At 34.3% G+C, this 14,295-nt stretch overlaps 1 long non-coding RNA gene across 1 annotated transcript; it reads right to left on the bottom strand.

Moving 5' to 3' along the window:
- Positions 1 to 680: 680 nt before the first annotated feature.
- Positions 681 to 1,614, bottom strand: LOC142346089 (uncharacterized). Its single transcript, XR_012759384.1, has 2 exons — positions 1,497 to 1,614; positions 681 to 1,218 (listed from the first exon to the last, which is right to left on the bottom strand). It is a non-coding gene; the product is annotated as an uncharacterized LOC142346089 (long non-coding RNA).
- Positions 1,615 to 14,295: the final 12,681 nt, after the last annotated feature.

Here is a 14,295-nt window from a genome sequence, read left to right as displayed (position 1 = left end):
CTAAGTGAGCTTTTTGAAATTTAATGAGAGCGTTTTTCATTTGTTTCTCATGTCTGTTTAACGTCATTTATTTTTATTGGTTGAAATTAAGGGATAAGGAAAAAGTAGGATAAAAGTGAGTACTCTGCAAAAATTAAAATCAAAATTGGTAGTAGACTTTTGGAGCATCAACTACGGATTGTTCTTGGCCCTCTCTCCAGTAACCTTTTCCAAAGAAAAGAACAGAACCCAATACAATCATCTAACAGCACCTCCTCGTTTTCCCACAGAGTTCACTAGCAACGGCAAACTTGAGGTTGCCCCCTTACAGAAGAAGCAAAGGAGCCTGGGAGAAGCTACGTAAGGCGCGAGCTCAACAGAAGGTCTTGCTCTAATGAACGTATCCCAACGCGTCAGACACTCTTACACTAAATAAAAGCTCTTTTCATTGGAAATTCTCCTGAAAATCCAAGATTTCTCGTTACATGGCAACTAGAAAGTAAAACCAGATTCTGTTTTGCCCCCAACCTATTGGGCTTATCTTCTACGCCAAGCCACACGTGCTGTTTTCTTACACAATGGCACTTCAAAACAATTTAATATTTGAGATTAAATAACCTTGCCAAAAAACTGGGTTATCCTTGCTCTAACTTTTGCGTGGTTTCTATAAAACCTTAGCTGTATTCTGCTAGAAAGATACGTTTCTTGATTAAAGAAAACTAAATTCTAAATTAAAAAATGGTTTCGTGTCGCAGAAAGCAGATTCAATTGATAAGCCAACCAGTTGCATCAGCACGAACATCTGCCAAAGAATTGATATCGTCTTTTCAATTGAAATTGATCTTTTTCTGTGAGATTTTTATATCAGAATTTCGGCTACCTAGCTGCAAAGAGTTAATCAGGGAAACTTTTCCTCCATTCTTGAAGGTCCTGAAAGCCGTGCGATTGATTCTCCATTGACGAAAGAGGGAATAATGTGACATTTTGGCTCGCCTCCAGATATCCGATAACCTCATCTCAATGGGTTGGGGCTTGCGTTTGTTTTCAACTACTGAGCTCAAATTACCCTTTAGATGGTTCAAGAGCTGCTCCTGAGTTTCATTCGAGTTGTTGATCACAGAGCCTACGTGTCGTGCATTGAGTTCATGAGTCTCATGTCCATCGCGAGTTGACAACGATAACCAAAATATGAACGATGCCAATGTCAGAACAGTCAACACCTCAACGCCTGGCAATCTCCTATAAAGACAATACTGCCAGTACCCTCGCAACCGTATCGTGACCCCCCCCCCCCACTATTTCTGGCCATTATATGGCCAACCCTCCGTATTACCATAAGAATTCCAAAACGGATATGGTGGAGGGGGGGCAACCGTTTGGTGCCACCCCATAGCCATCTTAGTTCTTTTTCGTTATTGACACCACACCCAGGACATGTAACCCCCCCCCCCCCTCCTTCCCCTAAAAAACAAAGGGCCAAAATATGGTTAATAATTGAAAAAACAGGAGTCAATTACCGAATATCAACCCACATTTTCTCAATATTTGATATATGATAAATTTATCTCGCTTTTATTTGACTTAGTTATCAATAGTTTTCAATGGTTAAACAGACAACTACACACAAAAAGTCCGAATAAAAGATGCTCTTAATATCTTCTTTTTCTAGTAACAGATTGGCGCAATCTTACCTGTTTCCCAGTAAAATCAGAACAATGGTGGTAAAATCAGAACAGAAGTCAAAGGCTAAATTGATTCATCATATTTCAGGTCGCGGCTGAGAGGAGAGATAAGTTCGGCTGTTTATCTATAGCTAGCTCCTCTCAAAAAATCACCCCCCCCGCCCCCAGCTTAACAGGCGAATATAACTTTTGCGCCCCGTCGTACGTGCTGTTTTCTACTCAGTAATCTTTTTATACCGACACACAAATTGTAATTGGGGGCGGATCTTTTCCGTTTATGCCCCCCCCCCACCCAATCTTAGTGGGTGCATATTATTTGCAACCCCCAGACGCACGTACCATATTGTTACATAATGGTTTTCTATGTAGGGGCACGTGCTCTTTAACGGGGGGGGGGGCATAAAGTACTGGGGCGCACAAACGGAAAAGATCCTTGGGGGCAAAGGAAAGTGTCTTTTCCATCACAGCCCCCCCCCCCCCCAGATTAGTGGTCACTTAGTGGAAAGGCTATTCTGGGAGGGGGTCTTTCCTATTATAGCTCCCCCCATCCACGATAGTACAGCCCCCCACTTTGATATGCTTACATGGTTGGGGAGGGGCTATGGGTTATCTGACCACTAAGTTTGAGGCGGGGGGGTTATAATGGGAAAGACCGGGAGGAAGGGCGAAACAGAATAGATGGTGTTAGAATTTCGATTCAAACGATAATCTCAAACTAAGTTTGAGAAATTGGATCTATTCTGTTTTGCCCCCCCCCCCCCCTCCCACCAGTGTTTTTTATGACCCCCAGTTACAAATTATATATTGTTATATAGCACGTTCCTATGTAAGAAAATAGCACGTGCGCCAGGGGTTCATAAAAGATTTATGTTCACTAAGCTGGGATGGGGGGAGGGCGAAACGGAATAGATCCGAGAAATATAAAGTTTAATTTACCATTTTAATCAGGAGCAAATTGGTTCACGTCACTAAATTGATATAAATGGATCTTCAATAAAAAGAACATTGAATCAAAAATTGGCTCAAGCTGGTTAATCTAGTTAGTTTTATTAGAGTTAAGTTATTTGATGTAGAATATACCCGGCATGCATTAAATGATAATAACAACATCAGAAGTGTGAATGATTAATCAGAACTCTTCTGTAAATCTCTCATATCCACAGTAACATATCAATTTTTCAATCTCTCAATTTTGAGAAAATAATTTTTTAACTAATTTAAAGCGCTATTCAGTTAGCCTGTAAAAGTCAATATCCCAACAGGTTATGGGCAGAGCAGTCTTCTAAGTCGTAAAATTAGTTTCTAAGGCAAAACTATTTTGTTGCTGACAGTAAAAATTTTTTCCTTCCTAATGCTTTTTTCTTTTCACATCTTTTTTGCCGGGCCACTCTACGATGGATATATAGACAGTGAAGTTGCTGAATTAAACAGGAAAGGCCATGTGCCGATAACGCAGACGAAGGGACACTACAAAGCATTACTAGGGACAGAAGAGTAACCCAATGAGATTGCCAAAATCACCAGGTGAAGGCAAGGAAGAGAATTGGAAGCACAAGTTGCTGAAGAACACATATGAGAAGGAAGAAAGTGCTGACATTTATGAAAAAACGAACCTTTGGAGACATCTATCAATGACTCTATATGCAACAATTCTTATTCTGCTGCGAAATTACTGCTGGGATATGACGGCATAAGAAGTGGAGCAAAAGCATGGAGATGGAAAGAAAGCATGGAGATGAGAAAAGTGAGGAGACGCCGACAGTGGTGACATTGATAACACAGCCGGCTCAACTGCATCTTGAAGACTCCGGGGGTTCGGACATTTTCTAGATCAGAGGACTAGAGCTGCTCACAAAGCTTGAAAAGACAGAATTAGCAGTCTAACACACCCTCTTCTACGCCTTGGTCAACAATTTTCTGCCAATGAGGTTTGAAAGGTTTGTCTTACAGGAAAATTTCAACCCGCCAATAATTTCAAGGAGTCAGGGAAAAGCTTGCAGCAATTCAAAGAGAGCTCAGCACCAAGACACAAATGGTAAATTGGTTCAGTGGCAGTAGCTGTGGAGCGTTTCTTCATTTGAGTCATTTGGAAAAATGGGGTCATAACGATTGTAGAGGACAACCAGAGTTGATTCTAAAACCCAGCCGAGCACAAAAGTAGCGTGAAAAATCTTAAAAAAAGTTCCAGTTCATTCGGGACAAGACACACGATTGGAGTATTTCAATTCACTACGTATCTACTGACGTTTTGGAATGGGAAGTCTTCCCAAAATCGTTACACAGATGGTGGAAGAATTCAAAGCATATTTGATGAGAACAGACTATATGCAACCACCTAAAACCCTGAAGATGATTCAAACTTTTCTTAAAAAATAGTTTGAATTAATTGAAACTTTAACTCACCAGGTTAATCAGACAGAAAAAATTGATATAAAGTAAATATAAAAGAATCTCAAATAAATGGAGCTTTGAATCAAAAAAAGGTTCAAACTGATGATTATAGACAGTTGTTATTGGAGTTATATTTGATATAAAATCTATCCGCCAAATGTAAAAAGATTATGATAGAATGGGAAGTGTGATTGAATTCTAGAAAACTTGTAATTTTTTTCTAAATTTGGTATGATCTGTGACTGATTCCTTTTTCAGCCCAAGTCCAAATCTTCATCATTCGGTCGGTGAAATTCCATAAGCAAAAAGATGACAAAAAAGTATGCCTTGCAAAAAGTCCTGCCATTTTGTGATCAATGATCAAAAGTTTTTAGATTTTTTTGGTTTGCGTCCCACCCCCCATTGCCCCTTCGACAGGCACAGATTGTGTTTGCTTCTATAGTCACCCGATTCTACTTTCTCAGTGCTCTACCTATTTCCTTATTGGGTGTGTAATATGGTCTATTATCTTCCGCCATTAAATTTTTGGAAGGTGGTACTCAAAGCAAAATTTCTCAAAATATGTGTTCTTGGATAACAAAATGGCACCAGTTTTGTTTTTGAAGACAAGCAAGGCATACGTTTTTTGTATCTGTTAGGTTCTGCTGCAAGATAGTACAACGAATTGTGATTTTTGGTATGTAGTACTAATTGATCCCCGGGGCGGGGTTTGGTGACTAATTGATGTAAGACTAGCAGGCCCGCAAAAGCATCGCAAGAAAATCATTTAAAAGAATAGGTTTAAAATTGAGATTTTTTCGTACCAGCTCGGGCTGTAAGCCATGCCCATACTTCAACAGCCAGAGGTATTACGTTACGTAACCGATGTGTTTGGTTTAGTATATTACGCCACGTAACACCAATTTTTTTGATTAAAGACTTAATTGCCTGAGCTATCTTGCAAATTTAAGTACCGCTAAGACTTGTACTGATAACGAACTTCTACATGTTGGCAGAGCACAACTCATATAAAACATTAATCTACATGTTTAAGGTGCGGTAAAACAAGCGAAGAGCGGATGAGAATTAAATCCTAATTTTTCGAAAAAAAATCGCTTCTTTCGAGATCACATTTTATAATCCCAAATTACATATAATTTCCAAGTCCAACGCCCAAACACGAATGAACGATTCATCTCCCCCATACTCAAAAGAGCTGCGGCACTTACAGCTGAAAGCCCCGAGGCGATTACATGTGCTGCAAGTGCCGACCAACTGGGAGCGCGAAAGCTGGAGATGAAAAGTTCAAACGTGTCCAAGTGAAGGACTTGGCCAATCTACCTCCATCATAATTGGAGGTGAATATTAACAACCTATTACAGTAGATGAGGCCGTCACATACGACGTAATCTTAAATTTGTTTTTAAAGAAATTGAGAAAAGAAAGTGAGAAGAGAAAGTGAGAAGAGAAAGAGAAGAGAAAGTGAGAAAAAGTGAGAAAAGATAGTGAGAAAAGAAAGTGGGAGAAGAAAGTGGGAGAAGAAAGTGGGAGCAGAAAGTGAGGAAAAAAAGTGAGGAAAAAAAGTGAGAAAAGAAAGTGAGAAAAGAAATTGAGAAAAGAAAGTGAGAAAAGAGAGTGAGAAAAGAAAGTGAGAAAAGAAAATGAGAAAAGAAAGTGAGAAAAAAGTGAAAAAAGAAAGTGAGAAAAGAAAGTGTGAAAAGAAAGTGAAAAAAGAAATTGAGAAAAGAAAGTGAGAAAAGAAAGCGAGAAAAGAAAGTTAGAAAAAAGGGAGGAAAAAATGAGAAAAGAAAGCGAGAAAAGGAAGTGAGAAAAAAATGAGAAAAGAAAGTGAGAAAAGAAAGTGAGGAAAGAAAGTGAGAAATGAAAGTGAGGAAAGAAAGTGAGAAAAAAACGAGAAAAGAAAGTGAGAAAAGAAAAAGAGAAAAGAAAAAGAGAAAAGAAAGTGAGAAAAGAAAGTGAGAAAAGAAAGTGAGAAAAGAAAGTGAGAAAAGAAAGTGGGAAAAAGAAAGTGAGAAAAAAAAGTGAGAAAAGAAAGTGGGAAAAGAAAGTGAGAAAAGAAAGTGAAAAAACGAGAAAAGAAATTGAGAAAAGAAAGTGAGAAAAAAAAGTGAGATTAGAAAGTGTGAAAAGAAAGTGAGAAAAGAAAGTGAGAAAAGAAAGTGAGAAAAGAAAGCGAGAAAAGAAAGTTAGAAAAAAAGGAGGGAAAAATGAGAAAAGAAAGCGAGAAAAGGAAGCGAGAAAGAAAGTGAGAAAAGAAAGTGAGAAAAGAAAGTGAGAAATGAAAGTGAGGAAAGAAAGTGAGGAAAAAACGAGAAAAGAAAGTAAGAAAAGAAAAAGAGGAAAAAAGAGAAAAGAAAGTGAGAAAAGAAATTGAGAAAAGAAAGTGAGAAAAGAAAGTGGGAAAAAGAAAGTGAGAAAAGAAAGTGAGAAAAGAAAGTGGGAAAAGAAAGTGAGAAAAAAAGTGAGAAAAGAAAGTGAGAAAAGAAAGTGAGATAAGAAAGTGAGATAAGAAAGTGAGATAAGAAAGTGAGAAAAGAGAGAGTAGAAAAGAAAGTGAGAAAAGAAAGTTAGAAAAAAGGGAGGAAAAAATGAGAAAAGGAAGCGAGAAAGGAAGCGAGAAAGAAAGTGAGAAAAGAAAGTGAGAAAAGAAATTGAGAAATGAAAGTGAGGAAAGAAAGTGAGAAAAAAACGAGAAAAGAAAGTGAGAAAAGAAAAAGAGGAAAAAAGAGAAAAGAAAGTGAGAAAAGAAATTGAGAAAAGAAAGTGAGAAAAGAAAGTGGGAAAAAGAAAGTGAGAAAAGAAAGTGAGAAAAGAAAGTGGGAAAAGAAATTGAGAAAAAAAGTGAGAAAAGAAAGTGAGAAAAGAAAGTGAGATAAGAAAGTGAGATAAGAAAGTGAGATAAGAAAGTGAGATACGAAAGTGAGATAAGAAAGTGAGAAAAGAGAGAGTAGAAAAGAAAGTGAGAAAAGAAAGTTAGAAAAAAGGGAGGAAAAAATGAGAAAAGGAAGCGAGAAAGGAAGCGAGAAAGAAAGTGAGAAAAGAAAGTGAGAAAAGAAATTGAGAAATGAAAGTGAGGAAAGAAAGTGAGAAAAAAACGAGAAAAGAAAGTGAGAAAAGAAAAAGAGGGAAAAGAGAAAAGAAAGTGAGAAAAGAAAGTGAGAAAAGAAAGTGGGAAAAGAAAGTGGGAAAAAGAAAGTGAGAAAAGAAAGTGAGAAAAGAAAGTGGGAAAAGAAAGTGAGAAAAGAAATTGAGAAAAGAAAGTGAAAAAACGACAAAAGAAAGTGCGAAAAGAAGGTGAGAAAAGAAAGTGAGAAAAGAAAGTGATATAAGAAAGTGAGATACGAAAGTGAGATAAGAAAGTGAGAAAAAAGAGAGTAGAAAAGAAAGTGAGAAAAGAAAGTGAGAAAAGAAAGTGAGAAAAGAAAGTGAGAAATGTAAGTGAGAAAAGAAAGTGAGAAAAGAAAAAAGAGGAATGAAGGTGAGAAAAGAAGGTGAGAAAAGAAGGTGAGAAAAGAAAGTGAGAAAAGAAAGAGAGAAAAGAAAGTGAGAAAAGAAAGTGAGAAAAAGGGAGGAAAAAATGAGAAAAGAAAATGAGAAAATAAAGTGAGAAAAGAAAGTGAGAAAAGAAAGTGAGAAAAAAAAGTGAAAAAAGAAAGTGAGAAAAGAAAGTGAGAAAAAAAGTGAGAAAAGAAAGTGAGAAAAAAAATTAGAAAAATTTGAAAAGAAAGCGAGAAAAAGAAGTGAGAAAGAAAGTGAGAAAAGAACGTGAGAAAAGAAAATGAGAAATGAAAATGAGAAAAGAAAGTGAGAAAAGAAAGTTAGAAAAAAAGGGAGGAAAAATGAGAAAAGAAAGCGAGAAAAGGAAGTGAGAAAAGAAAAAGAGAAAAGAAAAAGAGAAAAAGAAAAAAAGAAAAGAAAGTGAGAAAAGAAAGTGTGAAAAGAAAGTGAGAAAAGAAAGTGAGAAAAGAAAGTTAGAAAAAAAGGGAGGAAAAATGAGAAAAGAAAGCGAGAAAAGGAAGTGAGAAAGAAAGTGAGAAAAGAAAATGAGAAAAAAAAGTGAGAAAAGAAAGTGTGAAAAGAAAGTGAGAAAAGAAAGTGAAAAAAGAAAGTTGGAAAAAAGGGAGGAAAAAAATGAGGAAAGCGAGAAAACGAAGTGAGAAAGAAAGTGAGAAAAGAAACTGAGAAAAGAAAATGAGAAAAGAAATAGAGAAAAGAAAGTGAGAAAAGAAAGTGAGAAAAGAAAGTGAGAAAAGAAAAAGAGAAAAGAAGGTCAGAAAAGAAAGTGAGAAAAGAAAGTGAGAAAAGAAAGTGAGAAAAGAAAGTGAGAAAAGACAGAGAGAAAGTGAGAGAAGAAAGTGAGAAAAGAAAGTGAGAAAAGGAAGTGACAAAAGAAAGTGTGAAAAGAAAAAGAGAATGTGAGAGAAGAAATTGAGAAAAGAAAGTGAGAAAAGGAAGTGACAAAAGAAAGTGAGAAAAGAAAAAGAGGAAAGAAGGTGAGAAAAGAAGGTGAGAAAAGAAAGTGAGAAAAGAAAGTGAGAAAAGGAAGTGACAAAAGAAAGTAAGAAAAGAAAAAGAGGAAAGAAGGTGAGAAAAGAAGGTGAGAAAAGAAAGTGAGAAAAGAAAATGAGAAAAGAAAGTGAGAAAAGAAAGAGAGAAAAAAGGAGGAAAAATGAGAAAAGAAAATGAGAAACTAAAGTGAGAAAGAAAGTGAGAAAAGAAAATGAGAAAAAAAAGTGAGAAAAGAAAGTGTGAAAAGAAAGTGAGGAAAGAAAGTGAAAAAAGAAAGTTAGAAAAAAGGGAGGAAAAAAATGAGGAAAGCGAGAAAACGAAGTGAGAAACAAAGTGAGAAAAGAAACTGAGAAAAGAAAATGAGAAAAGAAATAGAGAAAAGAAAGTGAGAAAAGAAAGTGAGAAAAGAAAGTGAGAAAAGAAAAAGAGAAAAGAAGGTGAGAAAAGAAAGTGAGAAAAAAAAGTGAGAAAAGAAATTGAGAAAAGAAAGTGAGAAAAGAAAGTGAGAAAAGAAAGAGAGAAAGTGAGAGAAGAAAGTGAGAAAAGAAAGTGAGAAAAGGAAGTGACAAAAGAAAGTGAGAAAAGAAAAAGAGGAAAGAAGGTGAGAAAAGAAGGTGAGAAAAGAAAGTGAGAAAAGAAAGTGAGAAAAGAAAGTGAGAAAAGAAAGAGAGAGAAGAAAGTGAGAAAAGAAAGTGAGAAAAAGGGAGGAAAAATGAGAAAAGAAAATGAGAAACTAAAGTGAGAAAAGAAAGTGAGAAACGAAAGTGAGAAAAGAAAGTAAGAAAAGAAAGTGAAAAAAGAAAGTGAGAAAAGAAAGTGATAAAAAATGAGAAAAGAAAGTGAGAAAAGAAAGTTAAAAAAAAGGGAGGAAAAATGAGGAAAGAAAGCGAGAAAAAGAAGTGAGAAAGAAAGTGAAAAAAGAACGTGAGAAAAGAAAGTGAGAAATGAAAGTGAGAAAAGAATGTGAGAAAAAAACGAGAAAAGAAAGTGAGAAAAGAAAAAGAGAAAAGAAAAAGAGAAAAGAAAAAGAGAAAAGAAAGTGAGAAAAGACAGTGTGAAAAGAAAGTGAGAAAAGAAAGTTAGAAAAGAAAGTTAGAAAAAAGGGCGGAAAATGAGAAAAGAAAGCGAGAAAAGGAAGTGAGAAAGAAAGTGAGAAAAGAAAATGAGAAAAAAAGTGAGAAATGATAGTGAGAAAAGAAAGTGAGAAAAGAAAGTGAAAAAAGAAAGTTAGAAAAAAGGGAGGAACAAATGAGAAAAGAAAGCGAGGAAACGAAGTGAGAAAGAAAGTGAGAAAAGAAACTGAGAAAAGGAAATGAGAAAAAAATTGAGAAAAGAAAGTGTGAAAAGAAAGTGAGAAAAGAAAGTGAGAAAAGAAAGTGAGAAAAGAAAGTGAGAAAAGAAAGTGAGAAAAGAAAGTGAGAAAAGAAAGAGAGAAAGTGAGAGAAGAAAGTGAGAAAAGAAAGTGAGAAAAGGAAGTGACAAAAGAAAGTGAAAAAAGTGCAAAAAAAAGTGAGAAAAGAAAGTGAGAAAAAAAGTGAGAAAAGTGATTGAGAAAAGAAAGTGAGAAAAGAAAGTTAGAAAAAAGGAGGAAAATGAGAAAAGAAAGCGAGAAAACGAAGTCAGAAAGAAAGTGAGAAAAGAAACTGAGAAAAGAAAATGAGAAAAGAAAGTGAGAAAAGAAAGTGAGAAAAGAAAGTGAGAAAAGAAAGTGAGAAAAGAAAAAGAGAAAAGAAGGTGAGAAAAGATAGTGAGAAAAGAAAGTGAGAAAAGAAAGTGAGAAAAGAAAGTGAGAAAAGAAAGTGAAAAAAGAAAGTTAGAAAAAAGGGAGGAAAAAAATGAAGAAAGCGAGAAAACGAAGTGAGAAAGAAAGTGAGAAAAGAAACTGAGAAAAGAAAATGAGAAAAGAAATAGAGAAAAGAAAGTGAGAAAAGAAAGTGAGAAAAGAAAGTGAGAAAAGAAAAAGAGAAAAGAAGGTGAGAAAAGAAAGTGAGAAAAGAAAGTGAGAAAAGAAAGTGAGAAAAGAAAGTGAGAAAAGAAAGTGAGAAAAGAAAGTGAGAAAAAGGGAGGAAAAATGAGAAAAGAAAATGAGAAACTAAAGTGAGAAAAGAAAGTGAGAAACGAAAGTGAGAAAAGAAAGTGAGAAAAGAAAGTGAAAAAAAAGTGAGAAAAGAAAGTGATAAAAAATGAGAAAAGTGAGAGAAGAAAGTGAGAAAAAAAAGTGAGAAAAGGAAGTGACAAAAGAAAGTGAGAAAAGAAAGTGAGAAAAGAAAGAGAGAAAAGAAAGTGAGAAAAGAAAGTGAGAAAAGAAAGTGAGAAAAAGGGAGGAAAAATGAGAAAAGAAAATGAGAAACTAAAGTGAGAAAAGAAAGTGAGAAACGAAAGTGAGAAAAGAAAGTGAGAAAAGAAAGTGAAAAAAGAAAGTGAGAAAAGAAAGTGAGAAAAGAAAGTGAGAAAAAGGGAGGAAAAATGAGAAAAGAAAATGAGAAACTAAAGTGAGAAAAGAAAGTGAGAAACGAAAGTGAGAAAAGAAAGTGAGAAAAGAAAGTGAGAAAAGAAAGTGAGAAAAAGGGAGGAAAAATGAGAAAAGAAAATGAGAAACTAAAGTGAGAAAAGAAAGTGAGAAACGAAAGTGAGAAAAGAAAGTGAGAAAAGAAAGTGAGAAAAGAAAGTGAGAAAAGAAAGAGAGAAAAGAAAGTGAGAAAAGAAAGTGAGAAAAAGGGAGGAAAAATGAGAAAAGAAAATGAGAAACTAAAGTGAGAAAAGAAAGTGAGAAACGAAAGTGAGAAAAGAAAGTGAGAAAAGAAAGTGAAAAAAGAAAGTGAGAAAAGAAAGTGATAAAAAATGAGAAAAGAAAGTGAGAAAAGAAAGTTAGAAAAAAGGGAGGAAAAATGAGGAAAGAAAGCGAGAAAAAGAAGTGAGAAAGAAAGTGAGAAAAGAAGTTGAGAAAAGAAAGTGAGAAATGAAAGTGAGAAAATAATGTGAGAAAAAAACGAGAAAAGAAAGTGAGAAAAGAAAAAGAGAAAAGAAAAAGAGAAAAGAAAAAGAGAAAAGAAAGTGAGAAAAGAAAGTGAGAAAAGAAAGTTAGAAAAAAGGGAGGAAAATGAGAAAAGAAAGCGAGAAAAGGAAGTGAGAAAGAAAGTGAGAAAAGAAAATGAGAAAAAAAGTGAGAAATGATAGTGAGAAAAGAAAGTGAGAAAAGAAAGTGAAAAAAGAAAGTTAGAAAAAGGGAGGAAAAAATGAGAAAAGAAAGCGAGGAAACGAAGTGAGAAAAGTAATTGAGAAAAGAAAGTGAGAAAAAAAGTGAGAAAAGTAATTGAGAAAAAAAAGTGAGAAAAGAAAGTTAGAAAAAAGGAGGAAAATGAGAAAAGAAAGCGAGAAAACGAAGTCAGAAAGAAAGTGAGAAAAGAAACTGAGAAAAGAAAATGAGAAAAGAAAGTGAGAAAAGAAAGTGAGAAAAGAAAGTGAGAAAAGGAAGTGAGAAAAGAAAAAGAGAAAAGAAGGTGAGAAAAGATAGTGAGAAAAGAAAGTGAGAAAAGAAAGTGAGAAAAGAAAGTGAGAAAAGAAAGTGAAAAAAGAAAGTTAGAAAAAAGGGAGGAAAAAAATGAGGAAAGCGAGAAAACGAAGTGAGAAAGAAAGTGAGAAAAGAAACTGAGAAAAGAAAATGAGAAAAGAAATAGAGAAAAGAAAGTGAGAAAAGAAAGTGAGAAAAGAAAGTGAGAAAAGAAAAAGAGAAAAGAAGGTGAGAAAAGAAAGTGAGAAAAGAAAGTGAGAAAAGAAAGTGAGAAAAGAAAGTGAGAAAAGAAAGTGAGAAAAGAAAGAGAGAAAGTGAGAGAAGAAAGTGAGAAAAAAAAGTGAGAAAAGGAAGTGACAAAAGAAAGTGAGAAAAGAAAAAGAGGAAAGAAGATGAGAAAAGAAGGTGAGAAAAGAAAGTGAGAAAAGAAAGTGAGAAAAGAAAGAGAAAAGAAAGTGAGAAAAGAAAGTGAGAAAAAGGGAGGAAAAATGAGAAAAGAAAATGAGAAACTAAAGTGAGAAAAGAAAGTGAGAAACGAAAGTGAGAAAAGAAAGTGAGAAAAGAAAGTGAAAAAAGAAAGTGAGAAAAGAAAGTGATAAAAAATGAGAAAAGAAAGTGAGAAAAGAAAGTTAGAAAAAAGGGAGGAAAAATGAGGAAAGAAAGCGAGAAAAAGAAGTGAGAAAGAAAGTGAGAAAAGAACTTGAGAAAAGAAAGTGAGAAATGAATGTGAGAAAAGAATGTGAGAAAAAAACGAGAAAAGAAAGTGAGAAAAGAAAAAGAGAAAAGAAAAAGAGAAAAGAAAAAGAGAAAAGAAAGTGAGAAAAGAAAGTGAGAAAAGAAAGTTAGAAAGAAGGGAGGAAAATGAGAAAAGAAAGCGAGAAAAGGAAGTGAGAAAGAAAGTGAGAAAAGAAAATGAGAAAAAAAGTGAGAAATGATAGTGAGAAAAGAAAGTGAGAAAAGAAAGTGAAAAAAGAAAGTTAGAAAAAAGGGAGGAAAAAATGAGAAAAGAAAGCGAGGAAACAAAGTGAGAAAGAAAGTGAGAAAAGAAACTGAGAAAAGGAAATGAGAAAAGAAATTGAGAAAAGAGAGTGAGAAAAGAAAGTGAGAAAAGAAAGTGAGAAAAGAAAAAGAGAAAAGAAGGTGAGAAAAGAAAGTGAGAAAAGAAAGTGAGAAAAGAAAGTGAGAAAAGAAAGTGAGAAAAGAAAGTGAGAAAAGAAAGTGAGAAAAGAAAGAGAGAAAGTGAGAGAAGAAAGTGAGAAAAAAAAGTGAGAAAAGGAAGTGACAAAAGAAAGTGAAAAAAGTGCAAAAAAAAGTGAGAAAAGAAAGTGAGAAAAAAAGTGAGAAAAGTAATTGAGAAAAGAAAGTGAGAAAAGAAAGTTAGAAAAAAGGGAGGAAAATGAGAAAAGAAAGCGAGAAAACGAAGTCAGAAAGAAAGTGAGAAAAGAAACTGAGAAAAGAAAATGAGAAAGAAAGTGAGAAAAGAAAGTGAGAAAAGAAAGTGAGAAAAGAAAGTGAGAAAAGAAAGTGAGAAAAGAAAAAGAGAAAAGAAGGTGAGAAAAGAAAGTGAGAAAAGAAAGTGAGAAAAGAAAGTGAGAAAAGAAAGTGAGAAAAGAAAGAGAGAAAGTGAGAGAAGAAAGTGAGAAAAAAAGTGAGGAAAGAAAGTGTCAAAAGAAAGTGAGAAAAGTGCGAAAAAAAGTGAGAAAAGAAAGTGAGAAAAAAGTGAGAAAAGTAAGTGAGAAAAAAAGTGAGAAAAGAAAGTGAGAAAAGAAAGTGAGAAAAGAAAGTGAGAAAAAAGTGAGAAAAGAAAGTGAGAAAAGAGAGTGAGAAAAGAAAGTGAGAAAAGAAAGTGAGAAAAGAAAGTAAGTAAGGAAAGTGAGAAAAGAAAGTGAGAAAAGAAAGTGAGAAAAGAAAGTGAGAAAGAAAGTGAGAAAAGAAAGTGAGAAAAGAAAGTGAGAAAAGAAAGTGAGAAAAGAAAGTGAGAAAAGAAAGTGAGAAAAGAAAGTGAGAAAAGAAAGTGAGAAAAGAAATCGAGAAAAGAAAAATAGAAAAGAAAAAGAGAAAAGAAAGTGAGAAAAGAAATTGAGAAAAGAAAGTGAAAAGAAAGTCAGAAAAGAAAGTGAGAAAAGAATGTGAGAAAAGAAAGTGAGAAAAGAAAGTGAGAAAAGAAAGTGAGAAAAAAAGTGAGAAAAGAAAGTGAGAAAAGAAGGTGAGAAAAGAATGTGA

The sequence above is a fragment of the Convolutriloba macropyga genome, chromosome 9 (genome assembly GCF_964194025.1).
Source record: "Convolutriloba macropyga chromosome 9, txConMacr16.3, whole genome shotgun sequence".
Taxonomy (NCBI): Eukaryota; Metazoa; Xenacoelomorpha; order Acoela; family Convolutidae; genus Convolutriloba; species Convolutriloba macropyga.
Note: the sequence above shows the minus strand (reverse complement) of the source record. Positions and strands in the feature narration are given on the sequence as shown.